This window comes from Montipora foliosa, chromosome 6 (genome assembly GCF_036669935.1).
Source record: "Montipora foliosa isolate CH-2021 chromosome 6, ASM3666993v2, whole genome shotgun sequence".
In the NCBI taxonomy this organism is placed as follows: domain Eukaryota; kingdom Metazoa; phylum Cnidaria; class Anthozoa; order Scleractinia; family Acroporidae; genus Montipora; species Montipora foliosa.
This window is the reverse complement of record NC_090874.1, coordinates 22974329-22997457: the sequence shown is the minus strand read 5'-3', so window position 1 is coordinate 22997457 and position 23129 is coordinate 22974329. Positions and strand designations below refer to the sequence as shown.

The following is a 23129-nucleotide window of genomic DNA, read 5'->3' as shown; positions in this document are numbered from 1 at the left end:
ACAGTTCAGATTTCAATGAGACATAAATGATATGAAACAAACAGCAATACAGTTTCATTGTGTATTATTGCTGGTGAGCATTGCGATTTATTCGTGAATCACTCTTTGTTTGCTCTAAATCGCACCTTTTCCCCGGCCAATGAGAAAGGAACACTAAAACAAAATAGCCAATCAGATTTGAAGCCAGGCTTTTATAAGAAAATGAGATACAAAGAAAGCCAATATGTGGCGAAGTTCATGTTTAAACTGTTTTTGATCTGACTTTAGTCCTTCGTTACTCTTGACTGAGCTTTTGACACATGACGTCTGAATGTTTCTGTTTTGCACACAAAATGTATGTAAAAGCGTTTCTGCTTCCACTTTTTGATAAACCCTTCGCTGGATCAATAAACTATTGGTAATGACTGAAATCCTGTGTTTGAGCGATTTCTAAATAGATGTAATAAAGTGGTAATTGAACTTCGTGTCATGTGCAATTTTGGACTGAAATCATACTTGTGATTTGAATTCGAAGATTTCACAAGCCTAATTTCAGACCAAATTGCACTCCACTCAGTTAATTACCATTATAAATTACTACCGGTATACTATCGTAAGGAAACGAAAAACATGGAGGCAAAAACGTAAAAAATTAACTCTAGGTCCTCGCATTGCGTTGATCTTTCGAAAAATTTTGTAACTCTTACCAACTTCCAGTGTTTTCACAACCTGAACAGGACTCTTTGGTCCATCACCAACAGAAGTGAACGCCAACACCTGCAATTTATATTCTGTAGATTCTTGCAATCCAGTAATGTTCTTTCTGTAAAATGGAGAGTTGGAAGCATTGACCAAATGAACATTTGGTTTGTCTTCTGACCCTTTCCTATTAATAAACAACTTAAATCCTTTGATTATTCCATTTCTGGAACCTGTAGGTGGCAGATCCCATAATGCTGTGACACTTGTAGAAGTGCTTGCAGTCACCATAAATCCACTTGGAGGGTTAGTGGGAACTTAAAACAAACAAATCAAACAAATAATAAATGACTTTTGTTCATTAATTCTTATTACATTGTTGCAAGGATAACAAAAACTTTGAAAAATTTATCAAGGTTCCCTAGCCTTTGGTACGTAAACATCGGTGGGCATTACCCTGTTCCACAGTCCCTCGGAAGGGATGGTTTCTCGCACTCACTTTTTCCTCAATCCCGACCATTTTTACGCTCATCCCCACAAAGCAACAGCCTGGAACAGGCTATACACCATCACTAAAAATAGACTGGTATTTTATATAGATTGAAGAATAATTCAGACTTGAAAACTTCTAGAAAAAAATACATAATCAGCTTTAATTCGGTTAGTTGTCAAGTTTGTGTGTGTTAGCAAACTGCATGGTCTCATGTGATTTTAAAGGTAAGCTTAAAGTTCACTCAAATGTCTTTTGCATTTATGGCCAACTTCGATCCCAGAGTGAACTTGCCTGAGAGTGTTTTTCGCCTGCATAGAGATGGTGGTGAAAGGGAGAAAATTGGCTATTAATAGAAATTTACATCAACTGAAACTATAAACAATAAACTTAAGGAAAAAGAGCATTAGAATTTTCCGTGTTCTTCAGTGAAATTTCTTTAGTCCTGGTCTTAAAATCGCTCCTCTGTTCAGTGAATTGACTTGCTGCAAGCATGGCCTTGGTAACCCTAACCCTAACCACATTACTTGTTCCTTTGCACAACACTGTCAGAGAATGGAAAATATTTAAACATGCACGGCTTGGATGCAACAAAATGTTGGAGGAAAAGAAAAATCAACACAAGTGTTAGCACGTGGAACTGCAAATTCCAGGAAAATCAAGTCTTTTGCGGTTTTAATTCTGTTTTTTTTTTCTTTTTCTTTCTTTCATGCTTTAATTCCAGCCTCGATCTTTTAAGGCACCCTTGACAATTTTAAGATTAATTCGGCTTCCTTGGGATCATCTTAAACTTGCAATTGATAACGAAGCTCTCAACGGGCTTGTTAAATCAGTTGGTAGAGCAAGTCATTCGAATCCAGTTCAAGTGACCAGCTCCTAGTTGGCTTGACGACTCAGTTGGTAGAGCAAATGCAGTGCAATCGCATGGTCATGGGTTCAAATCCAGTTCACTGAGCATGGATTTTTTCAGGCTTCTACTTACATATGTAGAAGTGACCAGATCCCAGTTGGCTTGATAGCTTAGTTGGTAGAGGAAGTGCAGGACAATCGCATGGTCATGGGTTTGGAATCCAGTTCACTGAGCATGGATTTATTTCAAGGTTCTACTTACAAGTGACCAGCTCCCAGTTGGCTTGATAAATCAGTTGGTAGAGCAAGTGCAGTGCAATCGCATGATCATGGGTTCGAATCCCATTCAAGCCTGGATTTTTTAGGCTTCCTTTTCATTGCTCAACTGACTGTAATGATCTTTCCTAATTTCATTTTATTCTATTCTGCAGCTCAAATATATATAGGTTCATACTTTCCATAAAATGGTTTTCTTTTGTAGCCAAAAGTTTAGGGGGAAAGTGATGACTGGAACATTCCAGTGGTACATACAAGTACATGAAACAGGTGCACATGCAATGTAATGTAATGAGCCATGAAAAAAACTAAAACTAACTAAAGACGATATAATCTTCAGTCTTAAAACAATGACTTTCGTTTTTTACCTATACATTGCACCACTTGAACTTAATTTAAATGGGTGACAGGCTGACTTACCTAACTTCAAGGGAGCCTTGTTGTTACAAATTAAAGTTAACTTAAACAATATCACTTACTATCTTCCTTTGTTCTTGCGAATTGAACAGAACTGTCCTTTCCATCACCAGCAGAGGTAAAGGCCAACACATGAAATCCATATTGTGTAAATTTAGCCAATTTGGTGACTTTTTTTGTGTACATTGTGACGTTGGAAACATAAATGTCTTCTTCTCTGTTAATATCAGAGCCTTCTTTCCTGATGAATATCGTAAATCCTATAATGGTTCCATGTCTGGAGTCGGGGGATGGAGGCTGCCAGGACGCTATGATAGCCGTAGATGTGTCAGCAGTCACTGTAAAATTGCTAGGAGCTTTTGATGGGACTGAAAGATTTCAAATGCAGCAAAGACAAGAAATCAGAATGAACTTTGCCCACGGATTGAATTTAAAAAAATGTGATTCAACCATTCTTAATTGAAAAGCAACTTTGTTCCTTTCTTAACTTCCCAATAAAGGAAATTAAGTTGATGCTCAAAGGAAGTGACATTTTAAATGAACAAAGATGGCTTATCAGGAACAAGAAAATACATGTACGCAAATAAATGAATCAATTAATCAATAAATAAAAACACCATTTCATTCTACATTTGCAAATATCTCAATTTCTTCTATCTTCTCCCACACCACGTGGAATAATTGGAGATAGAAAATGTATAAGAAAGGGTCAGCTCTGTCTATGGGCATCGGAAATTGCCATTTCATTCAGCTGTAATTCAGCTGTAATTCACCACATTGCCCCCAATTCTTGACTATACTAAGCCTGATAAAAGCTACAGTCCCTTACCATCTTCCAATGTCCTTGCAATCTTTGAGGAACTCTTTGGTCCACACCCCACCGAACTGAAGACACACACTTTAAATTCGTATTCTGTGAACTTTTCAAGCCCCGTGACGACTGTGGAGAAAGCCTTTTCGACAGTAATGTTGTTGGCTGTGTCAGATACTAACGATCGATATAGTAATTTAAATGATAAAATGTCCTTGTCATTTGTATACCGTTTTGGCAGTTCCCAAAAGGCAGCAACACTAGTCGACGATTGTGCAGTCACGCTGACCAGAATAGGTGCTTTTATAACAGGAACTGAAATGGAATCAACAGGTACATGTACTACTGAAAACACCACTGACTTACTTTAAATCTGTTACAAAACTCTCTCTTGCCACCGGCAAAACTCTTACAATTCACTAGGCTGTCAAATTTCTGAAACGACACATACAAGAACTACAATCATAGACAAAACCGTTGGGAAGGTCAGGATTTTTGACGTCTTCATTGCTTCTCCGTCCTCCCCCCTATTCAATGTTGTACAAAACTGAATGGTTTTAGTGGGAAATTGTTGTGTTACCCTCCAACGTTGAATAGGGGGAGGGGGGCTATATAAGAGAAGGTAAAACTCTTTCTCTTGCACTCCAACAGAAGCGGGTTGAAGTACAGCTCTGGTGCGGTTCATTTACATATTAACCTTCCCAACTACTAGCAGGATGGCCTGTCAATCATTGACCTATTTTGGGAAAAGTAATCAACATGTATTTGAACATTACTCCATGGCATTACTCCATAAGAAAATGCAAAATATATGACCAATGAATGTGATATTTTGCAACAATAATGAAGTTATATGTAAAGCATACTGGAATACCTACATGCAATTGTGTCTCTAATTATGGACAAAAGTTATTGTATGTACTTATTTTCAACACTACTCCATTGAAACCATGTAGACATAAAGGTTAATTAGATACGTTACTTCAATTTAAGCTCTCTTTATGGAGTAATGTCGCAATTTACCTAAAATTAAAACTAAAATGGCCATGAAAAGTCTTATTACTAGTTCCTTTGAGGCCCTTTACACTCCAGTTTCAATATTTTATCTGTACCTGTGCTTTAAATGCACTATTTTAGGCTTCGAAAATGGAGTTACGTTGGGAGTGATGTCCGGAGTAAGGTGAGTGCTCTCGCATCTCGTATCATTCCTTGCTAAATCGATTGAAATAAATCAGTTTTTGGCATTATTTCAACATCTTCAAAAAAGAAAGCTTTCTTTTAATGAATATGAAACATCAAACAACAAAACAATATTTTTATGGCATTCTTGATAGACATTTTCCTAACAGAATGGATTTTGGAGTAAGGTTAGGAAGCGTCACGCAAGTCTGAAATCTAAATCATAAAACAATGATTTTCACCAAATTTCAGTACGGTATTGTGAGATTTTATTTATGCATTGGAGAGTACATTATAAGAACATTTTCAGAATAAGAAATGGTAGCCACATGTTAAATACTACGAGAGTTATAAGCGTTCAAAGCAATTTTCCTTCTCTCATACAATCATAGACAAAACCGTTGGGAAGGTCAGCACTTTTGACGTCTTCATTGCTTCTCTCCCCTCCCCCCTATTCAATGTTGTGCAAAACTGAACGGTTTTAGTGGGAAATTGTTGTGTTACCCTCCAACATTGACTAGGGGGAGGGGGGCTATGTAAGAGAAGGTGAAACTCTTTCTTTTGCACTCTAACAATAGCGGGTTGAAGTACTGTAACAGCTCTTGTGCGTTCATTTACATAACCTTCCAAACTACTTTTGTCTATGATTGTATGTAGTTTGAATGGTTTTTACTTTTTTTTTCTTTTTGGCTTTTTAAACAATTAAATGGATTTGTAAAACAAAACCTGTCAAGACTTTGCGAAGAACAGATTCATGAGTTACCTGGGGATTTAAGTGTTCCATACAGCTCAACTCTCAACGCCTTATGACCAAAAAAGTCAGTTGGCTGAAAGCGTAGGAAGCTAGCTATGACAACCTCCTCAAGATTATGCTTGACAATGTTGTTTCGCCCAGTATTTCCACGAAAGACCTGCAAAAGAGATTGGAATCTATGCTGGCAATTATGGTGATGATAATGCAGATGACGAAAGTAGCCTGAATATACATGTAAGCTGACAACAGATGCCTCTGTTTGGTAAGACAAAAATCATGTTGATAATGGTTACTGTGAAGAGTTTAATCAATTTTGGAAATTGCGGCTTTTAAATCGACTCCCACATTGGTATTACCTCCCTCTTTCAGTGCAAAACAATGAAAGAAAAACTAGAGGAGTCCATTAAGAAAACTAAGTAGGCAAAGGAAAAAGGTTTATGTCGATTGTTTTGATTTCCACCACAAAACCGAGTAAAGAAAATCCACTCAGCCACCAGCAGATCTTCCTCCAGGATGAACTCCAAACAGAAAGCTACCAAATGAACAAAACCGCAGAATAATGAACTTTGCAGTGTCAACGCGAAACTCCGTGATGAATTACAACTCTGATGAATGTATGTTCAAAACGTGAAAATAAAACAATAGATGCATTGTATTACAGATGTCTCTTTTACCAGGGGCACCCAACGTCAATTTTCGGAAAATATCTGTTCGGAAGACGATTTGAGATCTAGAATTTTCGGAACATTTGTTTTAAAATTCCTCACTTGCCTCCCTTTCCTAGGTTTTTCGAACATCTAAAGCATGGTATAATTGCCCATTTTTAACGAATTTTTACCCTAAAAAGGTCACCTAGAATTTTCGGGAGCCTTTTTTCTGGCTGAAATTTTCGAAAAGGTAAGTTTTGATCTCTATAATTTTCGGATCACTAGACTTTCAGTTAGGGAAACCGAACAGATGAAAAATTTTTGAGTGATAGAAATATGCCTATATCTACGTACCTTTTAAAATTTAAGTGCTCCTAGAGTCTAAAATTTTAGTTTCGAACATATAATGAATGAACAATGCTCCCACTGTTGCTTTACATTTTAATAATGTTAACACATTTTAATCTCATAAGTAACAGATGTTTGTGCACATATATTCTGAAAATGTTGTACCAAATTCATTAATGAACCTTAGGCAGACAGTATATTGCTACTGTGTTAAAATATATGCATGATAATTATCCATGAGCAAAGAGTCAAAGGCAACTAACGTTGATATAATTAAGGAAAGCCTGAAATTATAGGAAGTGCACTATTTAGCAAACCACTATCACTATCACTGTATGTCAACTGATAATTAATGTAGCTTAAGTTATAACCATAACAGGCAAATCTGTTAAAAAGTAGGAGTCCCTGTTTGCATGATTGTGACAAAGCTGAATACATATTATTCCCAATGTTTATAATTTGAGCCAAGTCAGCTGAAGAGGTTATTGGATTCCTGAAATTATAAATAAAAGCCGACAGAGACATTGCCACACGTTGTGTGCCTGCATTTGCCGTACCAAATACTTCAACATTAGCTTGACTATATGGTACGGCAATAGTTTTAGTTGGATCGACAATTCCTGGACCTGGGGCTCGTTTCTCAAAAGTCCCGAAACTTTACGGGGCGTTTTCGGGTGTCACAATTGCCTTTGTATCTCAAGAACGGAGAGGATTTAATTCGTCAAACTGCACAGTTATTTTTCTTTTTGTTGAAAACATGTTAAAAGATCGGCTTTCTAAAACAAGCGGTTGGCAATTTCACAAATGGCTTTTCGGGCCCGAATAGTTTTCGGGACTTTCGAGAAACGGGCCCCTGGGTTGTTTGTACGTCATTTGCGAGTCGAATTAACTCAGGCATGTAAAAGCGATACAAATAGATCTTTGTAAAGCCATGCACAGATGATAATTTGTTACATTTCATAACTGTGAACCAAACTTTTCAATACTGAACCTGTTGAACAACATAAAAGAAATACAGCAAAAGGAACAAGAAGCAGGATGGACTCAAATAGACTGAAACGGATTGCATTGGGGTAATCTTAAACTGAAAAAGGTCGGCCCGACGTTTTTTCATGTTTATGGCAAATCACCTGGATAAAAGTCGCTTTTGCTCACAATCATGTGTGTGATGAAGCAATAATTTTATCAGTAAAGGAATTCCACAAAACCATTTTCGAGTTTTAAACTCGCGATTAACTAAAAATTTCCCTAAATACCCCAAAATAACGTGACACAGTCCCTTTTGGAGGCTTCGGTAGAGCGTAATCAAAGGGAGGAAAGAAGGTAAAACACAACTTTGTTTATTTAATAAATTTCAAACATTATTCCTTTTACGTAAACTACTAATGTACAATAAATTTTGATTATGATCATCAGGAATAATTGATGATAATCAAGATGCTCAAGAGACCAGTCCTTTGTTTTTCAAAATAAATCACTATCCAGTGGATACACACTAGCATATCCAATTCTGGTTTCTGGTTTCTGGTTTCTGGTTTCCGGTTTCCGGTTTCCGGTTTCCGGCTTTTAGTGCTGCCCCAAGTAAATGTGAACGCGTTTAGTGCATCATAGCATTTTCTGCCCTGCGTGAGAATGAAGGTATGACATTCATCTCTATGCCATACTATTTAACCTCTTTTAAAAAATAAACACCGATATAAACTCTACCCTGTTCTTTTCAAGCCAAAACGAGGATCTGCTTTGGCTAGCTCAGGTACTTTATGTCCTGTGATTCCTTTGTTTCGACTCCCCTGTCTCTTCATAATCAGTTAACGATTGTTTACTGGAAGCATTGTGGCTGCCTCTTTCAGCATGTGCCATATTCAGGGTGTACTTACTATGACTCGTGGGATATAATATTCGTGAGGAAAACCGCTGAACAGGTCAACCGGACCACTGCTGACACTTAATTGATCTAAAGTTTAAAATAAATTTTAAAAAAAGCGTGGATGAAATTATGAAAGAAATAAGACCATAGCAAAATCCCAAACATAATCTTTTTTTTCTAAATATCTCGGAATTTTCTAAATACCCCAGGAGCTTCTAAATATCTATAAAGCATCCGGATATTTGTATTCCTCCTTTTGCAACCCTCTCAGTACTAGGGTAGACTTTCATACACCGACCAAAATGGTGCACGACAAATCAAAAGAACCATTTTATACGCGACTGTATTGGTTTTGCTAGTCCCTTTGTTTTATAGACTTTAATTATTTCATATCAGGTATATGAAAGACAAGCCCGGTGTTAAGAAGGGATTTATCAAAGAAGAAACACTTCGTCTTTTGATAACAAACTCTGTTGAAGAAAATTTAGAATCACAACAAATGAAGTTTTCGATCTCAATTACACGACCGAGCTATCTTCAGTTCCAGAACTTATCACAACTACAACGGATGAGATCAATTTCGCATCAAGGAAAGAGGCCTTAAAAACAAAAGCTAAGACATCAAACATACTGTTACTACATATCAACCGACTACATCGTAGCCCAAAAATGTTCTTATAAAACATCATTGGTACTTCATTTCAGACAACATTAAACTCGCAAAAATATTTTCCAACACCGTGCATTGTCGCTTGCATTGTCACTTATCGGAAGGGAAAATCGCTCAAAGACTTTCTAGTCAGAGCCAACAACTCTCCCCAAGTCAACAAAAACATCAGAAACAGGACTTATATGTGGTAAGCAGGGTGACAGCATTACAATCAGACATAGAACCGTCTTAAATTGCTTTCTCTGTCTTTCCTTTCACCAAAGCAGATGGGTGTCTTCAGTGGGTGAGTAAACTGACTCGTGTTATATTTCACAGAAGGCCATTGGAGGATAAAGAGGACATACAAACAGAGCACCTTCATGTGGTAGCACAAGGTAGGCAAACAGGTGTCATGATCAGAGTGAGCCATTCTATCAACAATTATGTGCTGCTGTCTTCCCCCTTCAAAGTAATAATTGCAGTCCACTGAGCCACAGCTTTATCGTGGAAAAAAATCGTTGACTATTTTTTCCGACAAGACCTGAATTTGATCGTTACCTCAAAAAACAGTATTCACAATTGCATGTTACAAGACAAGATAAATGAAAACGAAATCGACAAGCATGCATACTTGCGTATTCTATAGGAAAATTCATCACCTGACGAGGGAATTCCACGTTAAATTTCACGCGAAAAACCCGGATATATCGCACCAATCGCGAAGCGATGAGTGTGATGTATCGGTTTTTTAAAGTGAAAGTTAACGTGAAATTCACGACTCAGGTGGTGAATTTTCCTTGAATCGCATAGCCTTTTAAAAATGTCCTTGGTCGAATGTTGCAGTATTCAGTGGGCCGCTAAAACGGCATTTCAAGTGATTGAATTGTCACCTGTCAATAGCCAGCAATAGGAATCAAGCCAAATAGAGTTTATTCGTGTTTTACAAATCTTCGTTTTCTGAACTTTGCTGTGATTTATATTTTTACATTCAAAATCACCAAACGGAATGCACTGGGACGGAGAGCTTTTAATATCGGGTACTTCACCAGTACCATTCATGAACGCGGGAAAAATCTTCGACAGCGCCTGAAAGAAGTACAACGTGCATCCAAACAAACAATGTCAACTCAACAAATACGCTGGTAAGTTGTTTGCCTCCAAATATTAAACAGTTACTCGAAATGGACTTTAATTTAAAATACATCGTCTATTGCTAACGTGAGTTTTTGGGAGGCAAAACGGAGAAAACGATGTGTTTTATTCAACAAACAGAACTGCTGTTGCTACCGTCGGGATTATAACATTCGACTAGAAATCGATGGAAATATTTACTGGCCTCTAGTTTATCTTCTGTGTACTCTACCACTGAAACCTGCTGTTCCTCGGTCGCTGAAGAACTTGTGCTTTTTCCTATTTTCACTGTGGCGATAGACTGGTGCAGATTTGTCGTATTCTGTGGAGCGGGAGATGGGGGAGAGAGCCCGGGAGAATAGGGACTGGAGGGGTACGAGAGGTGGGGGAGGAAAGGGCGGGATGCGGGAGTTCTAAGATTGCGGGAAGCGGGAGAGAAATGCAATCGCTACTTGTTGTCATTTATTAATGCGTTACAATACATTAAAAAACAAGAGCACAAATGATATCTGGCTTGCATTAGCCTCTTCTGAGCAATCAAGCAAACAAAAATTCTCGCTTTTGTTGAAAAATAGGCCTACTTCCAGTGAAATTGTAAACCCTTTTACATCATAGGTCATGAAATGTCAAGCGGTTGTCGCGTAACTGCTGCAAGACGGCAAAGCGTAGACTTGCCACAAGTCAAGGAGAAAATGTTTTGGCGAGCGAATGGTGATTTTTCGTACGCGAAGTGGATGACTGATTCGTTCTTCGCGCCATCTACATCAGACAAAGGACATTTCGAAAGTCTAGGCAAAGCGACGCAACTTCATTATAAAAATGTGGTCGAAGACCATTTTAATAGGTCTTAGTATTTTTCGGTGCGGTAGTGAAAGGTCCGAGTCCGTGCATGGAACACCTTCTTGGGACCTTGCTCCTAAAAGACGGAATACATAAATGGCGGCCAAAAGTGTAATACAATACAATACAATACATATTTAATTGACCGCTCCCCATGGGACTTTTCAGTGCCAATGAATCAACAAAACAACAAAACACAACAACTACAACTGTTTAGAACCCCAACTGGCCGGAGGCAAACCAGTTAGCTATTTACAAGTGCGGCTGGGAAGTTGAACCAGGATCAAATTCAACGAGTGGTCAGAGCGGGTCTTGAACCCGGGATCTCCGGATCTCAAGGCAAGCTCCCTAACCACTGGGCCACACTGCCTCCTCGTGTATTACGTAGAAGAATAGATTTCTTGAACAATTTAACTGTAAAGAATTGTGATGAAGTTGAAAAGTTTAAAAATTATAAACCACCTTGGTTAAAGGTTTAAAAATGCGACGACGTTTCGACATTTGCTTAACGTCATTATCAAGTCAATAATAAGTGAAATATGTAAAAGAATTCCAAGGAGACACGAATAACAAAGTATTCACACGAAGAGTCGCGTAAAGAGTTTGGCGCGAATAGTCTTTCTGGGTATTTAATTCGGGGTTCAATTCCTTAATGAATAACATCTCAAAAATTACACAATCAAACTTTGATCCACATTTCTTTAGAACAGAAAGTTGCTTGTTAACCAAATCAGTCGAAATAGACCGTGTTGCTCAAGATGCCTACCGATTGCAGAGTATTTGTGTTATTTAATGCGCTGATGTAAATGTTAGGCGGTGTACCCGACATAATCTGCGTCGCACAGATCACATTCAAATTTGTAAACCACGCATTGATTGTTGACAATAGGGGGTTTCTTCTCTTTTAGAGCGAGAATTTGGCCAATCTTCTTAGTCTGAAAGATTGGTTCAATTTGGACGCCATGTTGGCGCTCAAAATTTGCATTTACTTCTTGACAGAGTTAGCTGATTGTTGACCTTTAAATGGTAGTGGGATCATGATGGTAGAGCTGTCATCTCTTGTATTCTTGGCTGCATCGATGTTGTCGATATTACGCAAAAACTTAGCGATCACTGAATTGATCAAATTAATTGGGTAGTCGAGGTTAAGGAAAGCAAAGCGGAGCTTGTTAAATTCAGAAGAAAACGCTGTAGGAATAGATGACAGCTGATATGCACGATGGATCATAGTGGTGAGTAAGCAATCTTTGTAACGTTTGTCTACATGGCTGTGGTAGTGCAGGAGTAAGCCAGTATTTGTGGATTTTCTGTAGACTGCTCTATAGAGCACATCAACGTGTTGGCCAATAATGGCCCCAGGGAGAACCCCCATGGCCACGCCTTCTACCTGCTCGTAAAGCGCGCCATTCAGTTGAAAAAGTTGGTTTGTAGTTGCAACCTCAACCATTATTGGCCAACACGTTCATGTGCTCTAAGGAGGAAAAACTGGAAGAGAAAAAGAAGCTCCCCTCTTTCTATAAGCGCTACGTGGACGACACCTTGACCATCATGCCTGACCTCAACGAAGCTAACATTTTCCTCGACAAATTGAACTCTTGCCACAGAAACTTGAAATCCAACATGGAGATAGCTGACCAGAATACTATCCCTTTGGTTGGCATGAACATCACTAAAAGTGGCAACAGGCTCGAAACATCAGTCTACAGAAAATCCACAAATCTGGCTTACTCCTGCACTACCACAGCCATGTGGACAAACGTCACAAAGATTGCTTACTCACCACTATGATCCATCGTGCATATCAGATGTCATCTACTCCTACTGCGTTTTCTGCTGAATGTAACAAGCTCCGCTCTGCTTTCCTTAACCTCGACTACCCAATTAATTTGATCAATTCAGTGATCACTAAGTTTTTGCGTAATATCGACAACATCGATGCAGCCAAGAATACAAGAGATGACAGCTCTACCATCATGATCCCACTACCATTTAAAGGTCAACAATCAGCTAACTCTGTCAAGAAGCAAATTCAAATTTTGAGCGCCAACATTGGTGTCCAAATTGAACCAATCTTTCAGACTAAGAAGATTGGCCAAATTCCCGCTCTAAAAGAGAGGAAACCCCCTATTGTCAACAATCAATGCGTGGCTTATAAAATTGAATGTGATCTGTGCGACGCAGATTATGTCGGGTACACCGCCTGACATTTACGCCAGCTCTTTAACGAACACAAATACTCTGCAATCGGGAGGCATCTTGAGCAACACGGTCTATTGAAGACTGATGTGGTTGACAAACAATTTTCTGTTCTAAAGAAATGTAGATCAAAGTTTGATTGCCTAATTTTTGAGATGTTATTCGTTAAGGAACTGAACCCCGAGTTAATTACTCAGAAAGACTCTATTCGCGCCAAACTCTTTACGCGACTCTGCGTGCGAATACTTTGTTATTTGCATATTTTCACTTTGTTATTCGTGTCTCCTATGAATTCTTTTACATTTATATTCGTTCTCATTTCACTCATTATTGACTTGATAATGATTGACGTTAAGCTAACGCCGAAACGTCGTCGCATTTTTAAACTTATAACCAAGGTGGCTTTTAATTTTTTAAACTTTTCAACTTTATCCCAATTCTTTTTATTGAAATTGTTCAAAAATGTATTCTTTTGTTTCTGTGCTAATTAGACGCACTAAGGTTTTTTTCCATGCAAACGAGACTAGTGAGGCCCCCATTTATGCATTCGGTCTATTACCGTGAATCAGAAGGGACTAAGATTTCACTACGTTACCTTGCAAGTTCGTCATATCCCACGTTCCACATTAAAACCCCTAACGTCAAAAACTTGTAAAAATATAAAATAAATACGAGTACATCTTAAATAAGAAGGCTAATTCGCTGCTGTTTAAGGTAGCTAAAACGTTTTCTGATTAAGAAGTACCGGTATTTGAATATTTTGGTTCCCTGCGAATGTGATCCAGACATTTTCCCTAACATTAACTGTTTGCTGCGAATTGTTTGCACTACGCCAGTCACTACGAAAAGCCTGTCACCTACGATGCTGTAGTTCAGAGTTTTGCGGAAAGATACCGCGAAGAATGCTTCTTGTCGATCCCGTCTTTGATGAAACACAAAGTTTAAAAAGGTTTAAATGCGCATACTTTTATTAAAATTTTATAAATGAAAATTTGATCCGAAGTACATAACTTTTTATATTTTTTTCGCAATACGCGAGCGGGCGGAATTCTGCGAATCCTGCAATCTGATTGGCCCTGGGAGCGGGCGAAATTTTTCTATCTTACCCGCCAACCCGGGCGGAATCCTAGCCCCTGGTTGCGTAACCTTGTGTAATGACCTTGATTTTACGTTGCGGTGGCCCACAAGGGCAATACAACAATATATATTCCAGTACAACAATATATATTCCAGTACAACAATATATATTCTAGTACAATAATATATATTCCAGTACAACAATATATATTCCAGTACAACAATATATATTCCAGTACAACAATATGTATTCCAGTACAGCAATATTTATTCCAGTACAATAATATTTATTCCAGTACAACAATATATATTCCAGTACAACGATATATATTCCAGTACAGCAATATATATTCCAGTACAATAATATATATTCCAGTACCACAATATATATTCCAGTACAACAATATGTATTCCAGTACAGCAATATATATTCCAGTACGACAATATATATTCCAGTACCACAATATATATACCAGTACAACAATATGTATTCCACTACAGCAATATTTATTCCAGTACAACAATATATATTCCAGTACAACAATACATATTCCAGTACAACAATATATATTCCAGTACAACAATATGTATTCCAGTACAGCAATATATATTCCAGTACAAAAATATTTATTCCAGTACAATAATATATATTCCAGTACAACAATATATATTCCAGTACAACAATATATATTCCAGTACAGCAATATATATTCCAGTACAATAATATATATTCCAGTACAACAATATATATTCCAGTACAACAATATATATTCCAATACCACGTCGAAGGATAGTTGTAAATGCAGGCCAACAACTTCCACTTGTGACTTAGTGTTTACACTACCTGTGCATCTCAACACAGAAGAAGAGATGGGGTGCATCATGACATCAGCACTGACAGATAGCTTTGGGTTTACGTTGCTGTAAGCACAAAAGCAGCCAAGTTATGACTTTCATGGAAGCTTGTATTGCTAAAGCAAACTTACCTGGTTAACAGGCTCCTTATTAGAGAACAGGGTGGGAGATAAATTGATGAGCAGAGCAAGCAGTGTGCTTCATCTATTCCTAATTAGTAGCCTGTTCACAGGCTATATAACGATTTTCCAATTGAGTGTCAAAGGTAATTTCACGTTTGTTTTGGTTTTTCATTACTGCGCTCTGTGATTGGTTAACAAAACTCGCGCCACTTTCTCAACCAAGGGGAATCTAAACCAAAACCAATCGTGTTTTTGCACGCCCCTTTTCCCGCACTTGGCGCCAGTTACGTGTATTTACTTCGAATTCTGATTGGCTCGCTGTGTTGTTTACATCTGTTGCGATTGGCCAGAGCTATTACTTTGGTTTTGGTTTTACGACAATCAATTGGAAACCGCTCTAACGCATAGCAATTATTGTTTTCTCAAGAAGTGTATTTCTTGTTGTACAGTTTTGTGCAAAAATAATGAGAACCGAAATGAGTGACTTACGTTCTTTGTCCCTGCGAACTTTCGACGAAATTTCGCTCGAAAATTCGAAAGAAAATTCAGCAAAAGCGAATTTTCGAGAATTCGGGACGAGCAAATTGTCGCACAAAAATTTGCGTCAACTACAACAATGAGCATTGGGAAACTTCGGCGAATTTTCTGCGATCTTTCGCTCTGGTCACAAATTCGTCATTTATCTTCGAAATTACGCATTACTTTTGCACAATGCTGTAGGTGTGATGTTCCGAAATGTCACGGTGTGAATAGTATACAACCTTCAATGTTGACCGGCACAGATAATTGTGTCATGTCCCCCTTCCTCCAGCTATGTAGTTTATTGAAATTTTGTTAATTATGCAACAATAATATATGATCTTTTCTCTGACCTTAGCAGTTCTGTTTGTTCAGTCCTAAAATGGCTCAATCAATAGACCTTATTCACGATGGCCGCCATGCTGGATTTGCTATTATCATGCAAATTAGCTACTCACATCTGAGGGGACAAACAACACAAGTTCGAGAGGTTATAACGAACATCGTAGCCACACAGATAATTTGTTTCACGTTCATTGAATGTTTATCACCTAAGTAGTAAAATAAAATGATTACACAAGTTATTTCGACGTTCTTTTAGTGAAAAATGAGGAGATAACGAAGTAGAAAGTCAAAATGTCAAAGGCAATCAAAGATATAGAATTATTATAAAAGGTACTTAATTCAAAATTCTATAATGTACTTTTAGCAACGTTATTTTCAATATTTCGACGAGCCGATTTTCCGCAATTTGCCTTTTTTCCAATGTTTGCCCCCCATCATAACACATGGCTAATTTGCATGACAATTTGAAAACCAACATGGCGGCTATCGTGAATAAGGCCTATAGGCCACTTCGGAAAGTACCATAATACTCTTTGTTTGTTCACCTAAATTTTGCTTAAGCATTGTTTTCAGTTTCTCTTGGGACTTGCAATGGTCCCAAGAGAAAACAGAAGCAATGCTAATGCAAAATTTGGGGGGACAAACAAAGAGTATTAAGGTACTTTCCGAAGTGGCCTATTCCAGGCCTTATCATAACCCTTCCCCTGGCCATTTAACATCATGTCGTCCAAATGTTCCTCTGCTCCATGGTGGAGTCAGCTAGTGCACAGAATATCTCCACAATAAGGTGTGAGCATCAACGCAAATACCCACCATTGAAACAGTATGAAAATTGCAGTTTCTCTAAAGTAATATAAAAGTCACAGTTAAAAGGTTTCAAGCACCATTTCCTTGAGCCAAGATGAGACAAAAGTGCTACCTGTAAGTCACGAAAATCCCAGATACAATGGTCAACACATCCACACAATCTGTTTGCCCATGCAGAAATAGAATAGGAATTAAGAAAGCAAGTGTGAGGTGGTGAGGATGGTGTCATGTGGGCATGACTTAACATGACAGTTGTTGAGTAATTGGACAAAAGGCCCACCCCCAACCTGACCTTGCCTAGCCCCACCATGTGGACTGACAACTTATCAAATGCTCAGGGAATAATAGTTAGACCTGCAAAAGTTGGAACCTCAAGTCCACTGTTCTACCTTCTTGCCATTGACAATAGGTTCAGATATAAATTTTCTGCCTCTTTCCAGTCTTTTGGTTCCCGTAAGTCATTGTTGGACAACACATAATTGAAGTAGTCTTGGTATACATTTGTTTCCTCCTGTACCTGCAAAACGTTCTCCCTGAAATGATTAATCTGTACACTTGAGATGGTTAGAATCAATCCGTCAACTCCACCGTGGTCCTCAGGCAGGGAAAACAATTTATCGGGTCTGCCAGGAACTGTGTCATGCTGTGAATCTCTTATGCGGTGCGTGTTCCAATGTTCTTTTACAAAATCAAGATCTTTTTGGATGATTCCAGAAAAGGAGAACCAAATGCACTATTTTTCGAGCTCACTGCCCGGGTTGAATTTCTCATTTTCAATCATATCTTGGAAATAGTTTATCCACCATGTAGACCGGTTTCGGCGATAGAAAGACCACCATCCTTCTATCCTCTGATTGGCCGTAAATATGAGCATCTTCATCCTGTCTAAATTCGCACTGCATAGCAGCCATTAAGACATTCTCAGTGCCACAGTCGGTTCTTAATTTCACTGGACAACCACCATAATCGTCGACGCAATCAACAAAATTTGACGCTGCTGTCTCCGGAAGGTTGTTTGACCTAAGCAATCGAAGCCACATGATCTTTCTGCTCCACCCATCAATGCATCCATGTATTGGGAAACCATATGGTTTGAGTTTGTCGCAACCGTCCACGTGCCAACAATGGTTGGGACCTGGCGCTCTATATTTCCTTCATCTTAGAAGCCGTCTTTTCCTGGTTTCGCATCCTTCAGGGTCACGTTTCCTCATAATCTCTTCTACAACCCTCGTTGGTACTTGAATACCTTTCAACGATAGTGTATGCCACATTGAGCGATATCCTGCCATACACCCAGGACCTTCCATTTCTTGCTCTATATGTCTTCGCACCTCTATCTCGTCGTACAAATCCAGTTTTCTACGAAGGCCAAATTCCTTCAGCCGACTCTTGAGAGTTCGCTCGGACATCTTGATGCCGTGTTGCTTAGAAAGCATGTGTAGTATACTCTTGTACTCAAATCCTCTTGAGAAATAGAAAGTTATTATGGACTTCTCATCAGACAGAAGCTCTCGCCCGCAACTGGTACAAAATTTGTGCTCATAATTGCTAATATCGGCTCCACACTCACAGATGCTCAATAAAGCCGCCATTTCGTAACTGCTTAAAGTTCCCGCCAGCTGACCGCTGAGTGCACTGGGAATGAAGCCTCAACTCCATGGTTGCCTCCATTCCACTACGCTCAATTTTAAAAATAATTGCATGCGCTGTATTTCTGTACGGGAATGTACATATTTCTCTGCTAAAACATGTTAATGTTGATATACTAGAACACACATCTTTGTACTGAAATACATATTTTCGTACTCGAATATATATTTTTGTACTAGAACTTATAATTCTGTACCGAAAAAAAAAATTCTGGAATATATATTGTTGTACTGGAATATATATTCTTGTATTGCCCTTGTGGGCCACCGTATAATTTCCATTTTTTGGGACCGAATCCGTTTACATACAAAAGTAAGTGTTTCAAAACAGATTTTTAGGACTTTTAGTAGACAAGAGGCGTGGAAATAGAATTCAAATAAAAGTGTTTCTCTTTGAAACGTTCAGTTTGTAAGTCGCGTACTGCATTCGCTATCAAACGCGGTGCGAGTCAACACTTAAAAAAGTGACTTCAGAGAGGAAGAGAGAGAGAAAAAAGAAAAAAAGTTATTTACCAGCTAAGGGTCGGTCTTTATAGCGAAAAACTGTGATTTCGGTCTTGAAAAGGCTTCCCTCGGCCGGCGGCCTAGGGCAGCATTTTCAAGACCTCGGTCACAGTTTTTCGCTACACGGACCTCACGGCTGGCAAATAACATATATATCTTTTTTTTCGCAGCTCTGTTATATTTTAATGCAAAAATATGGAATTTTAACTTTAAAAAACGAGAAATTAAAACACGCTGACTTTGCCTCAGAATGCCGGAACTCGCATTTCCGATGACTAAAAATTCCAAAATGTCCCAGGGGTCCCCTACAGGCGCGCTGCCTTCGGCGACAACTTTAATCGGACCCCGTTTTATAAAAACCTGGATCCGCCCCAGGGACCCGTTTCTCGAAAGTCCCGAAACTTTACGGGCCATTTTCGGGTGTCACAATTCCTTTTGTAACTCAAGAACGGAGAACATTTAATTCGTCAAACTTCACAGTTAATTTTCTTTTTGTTACCTTGAAAGCATGTTAAAATATCGGCTTTCCAAAACAAGCGGTTGGCAATTTCACAGATGGCTTTTCGGGACGTTCGAGAAACAGGGTGCAGGAAACGTGTATTTATCAGTACACGAGACAATGGACCATTTTACAGTTGTGTGCTGAGTTACCTGGCCTACGAATGAAAGTGAGGCTGGAGTTGACCTTGTTTTGATAGAAAGCTCATTGCTTTTCTCATGCAAATTCTTACTAATTAGCATGACAAAAACATCATTAACATGAGAAAAGGAGGGAGGTCTGTATCATAACAAGGTCAACACCAGCCACACTTTCATTTAAAGGCCTGTACCCGGTTGCTCAAAAGTCGATTAACGCTAATACCCAGATTAAAAACTAACCAAGGAGTTTATTTCTCTACTCCCAAATGCTGTTCAACGCTGATATTAGACAAAACTTTACATTAGAGGAAGTCAATCTTGAAAAACAAAAATAAGCAAAACAACTATCACCAAAAAGTTGAAAACATGAAGCAAAAGTTTACGCTAATCCTCGATTAAAGTTAATCGGCTTTCGAACAACCGGGCCCTGGTAACTAAGCACACAACTCAATCTCGACTCCAGAGCTCTTCTCTTGACTGAGGGAGAGATCTCTGGGGAACCCTGAAACAGTGTCTTCTCATTGGTTTTCGTGAAGAACAATCAAAAGCGTCTCTAATTGGTGCATTCGTGTTAGCACGAGGAGTGAGCAGTCGCCGTAAAGTTTAAATAGCCAATTCTTGGCTATAACAACCCTACGGTGCATGGTCTCCTACATACAGTTTCCCAGAGCCTTGGGTCGAACCGAGACTCTGGTGACGAGAATGGTACACAACTGTAAAGAGGAACAATTGAGACCGTCATCACTTACGAAGAACGTAGCTAAATGACTAAGATGTGTCTTGCGTCTCCTAATTTATAGGGGACGGGAGCAGGACTAAGAAGGGCGGGAGCCGGGAGATAAAGAAACGGGAAGCGGGAGGTTTTGAACCCCCCTCATTGAATACTGCAGCATTCTCCAAAAGGTAAACTAAATGACTAGCTTCATCTTTGAAAACGCTGCGCAATTCAAAGAAACTTTTACCATCTCACCCCAAGCTCACAGAGAATCGTTGTTGCGTTGCATAAATTTTATATGGTTTTCTGTGGGGAATTTAGGCCCGTTTTAAACGCCGCATTTTACATGTGCCGATTCTAATGCAAATGAGCGAAAACAATAGATTTTTCTCATTTGCATTAGATTCGGCACAGGTAAAATGCAACGTTTAAAACGGGCCTTAGCGATCGTTATTTAGGGCATTGAAATAAAAATACACCAGAATTTCTTACCTTGCTTCCTTGTCTTATTTACGGTATGTTCTTAGCATTTCTGGCCGTGTCAGCGCGATTCTAGGGAGTTTTAGTTCTACCGTTGCTCTCTCCCAATTATATATGATTCTCCAAGGCTGGTTACTTGCTGGCGGCGGTCTCGCATATCCACAGAAGTAAATCAGCCGTAAATTCACTCCGAACGCTCAGGTGGCCTCCAGATTTAGCCCAGTGCACGTTAAAACGCTCCTCTAACTAATACCTTCTCTATCGGGCAAAACAGCTGCGGTGCGGGAATTTCGGCTTGCTAATCTAACGACTCCCTTCCATCGAGGACCGTCGACAATGCTCTGCCACAAAGTTCCGTGCACGGCCGTTGGAAAAGACCTTACCGACCGGGCCCAAGGCTCAAATTTGTTACACACCGGGTGGGCGACGATGTCAGTGACAGATACACTGTAAACAAACTGAATGTTTATGTTTTGTTTGCGAAACATCTTTCATGCGTCAGCATTTCCCTGAGCTTCGTCCGTTTGTGCGTGACAGCTAAGTACTTTCCCGAAAAGGGCCTCACGTTGTACCTGTCACTGAGACTAAAGCCTCGTCGCTCACCCTGTGTGTAACAAATTTGAACCTTGGGCCCGGTCGGTAAGGTGTTTTCCAACGGTTTCTTGGACGGAACATCCGAATCAAGCATGTTGCTAAGGGCCAAATCAGCCCATTTTGGGAATTTTCAATTCCTTTCCGTGAAAGTTTGTCTGATATGACGATTGAAATATGTGGCAGCACTGTCATCCTTGGTCTCAGCGGAATTTCGGGTCGATTTGAGCTTTTTGGAACAATTAACAGCAGTTTGTGTTTCCGACTGCTTCATTGGAGTTTCCAGCCTTGAATATAATGTACCAGTCAAATTGAAGCTTCAACATCCAACCCCCCGGGCATTTGAATTTTTGGAAATTTTTTGTTCAATTTCCCCCCCCCCCCCACCCCCGGGCCAAAAAGCTGTTCAAATGCCTCATCATAGGTCCATTTCAGATGATCAAATGCCCCCACCCCCAGGAAAATTACCAGATTACTGTTTTAACTTTCCAGTAGCTTCTATTATGCATCTGAAGCTGTGTATGTAAACATGCTTTGATAGACAACACCAAGGAGAACCAGGGCCCTTCGTGGCAAGAGGCACAAGGAGGACAGGTAACAGGTATAAATATCTCTTTCTGTAGGCCTTTGCTCTTTCAGCTAATCAGCCACGAATACGGAATCTTTTCCTTGGAATGCATCTACGTTTGTGTCCACCATGATTTATCAAACCACGTGCAAACGTAATATAAAATCGAGGCTAGCGATCAAATTCCCCACCCCGTATGAGTGGTGATCAAATGCCCCGCCCCCGGGAAGACTAAGATGATCAAATTCCCTCCCCCCGGGCATGAAAAGGAGTCAAATGTCCGGGGTATGCCCGGGGGCGGGATGTTGAAGCTTCAATTTGACTGGTACATATATAAAGAGAGAGAAAACAGCGAACCTAGAATCCACAGGAATAGCGCTGAAATGGCCAAAGTAAGCCACAAAAGCACTGATAAGGGATCGAGAAGACAAGGTAAGGCATCTTTGGTCGATTCATATTCTTTTGTTTTCGACTCCTAAAGACGTTTGCAAATTCCCATACAAACGCTTATAATTTTAACTGATCGTGATGCTCAAATTACATCGTTAGCTTGGGGCACCTGTGGTTTTTCGCGTGAAATTTGACGTGGAATTCCCTCTTCGGGTGGTGAATTTTCCCATAGAATTTGTTTGTTTAAAAGAGTCTGGCAAATCTTCCCTAAAAAGTTAATTACAAACCTTTTCTGTCCCATTCTCTTTGTAGGTCGTCCAGTTTATGTTGTCCAACGATGTATATATCTTGTATTTTGTTGTCCATTGATCAGCAGTTGGGTTTCCTTGAGTTGCTGTGGCGCAAATGTAGAACTCATAGCCAAGGTTGATTTGTAAGAAATCGCTAGCATTTCCTTTGGTGCTTGGTAACCATGCACCATTTCCGTTCAGTCGACACTTTTCAGGTCCGTTATCAACTCTGGATGAGGAAGCTAAGAAGACGCCATCTGGGGCTCTGCCACTAATGAACAAGCTAATTGCTTGAATCTGACAACCTAAAAAAAATTATGGGATTATATTCACACGATGGGTGGATTTCACAGCTGTCTATTTTAGAACATCAAAAGTTTAATAACAAAGGTGGTTACTTCCAGATAGAAGTGCTTGGCTGCGTTGTTCAGTCGTAGTTCGACTAC

The 23129-nt window shown here is 39.3% G+C and overlaps 1 protein-coding gene across 4 annotated transcripts in view; it reads right to left on the bottom strand.

Annotated features, from left to right (window-relative positions):
* LOC138008876 (tyrosine-protein kinase receptor torso-like) overlaps window positions 1-22700 on the bottom strand; it is a 38164-nt gene extending 15464 nt beyond the window's left edge. For 2 of the 4 annotated variants that reach the window (XM_068856152.1, XM_068856154.1), the window contains exon 1: window positions 687-891. The gene's annotated coding sequence lies outside the window, so the exon portion shown is untranslated. Of the gene's footprint in view, window positions 1-686; window positions 892-3538; window positions 3837-5463; window positions 5612-22680 lie in introns of those variants that run through there. The other 2 variants (XM_068856155.1, XM_068856153.1) reach the window with 2 other exon arrangements.
* Window positions 22701-23129: the final 429 nt, after the last annotated feature.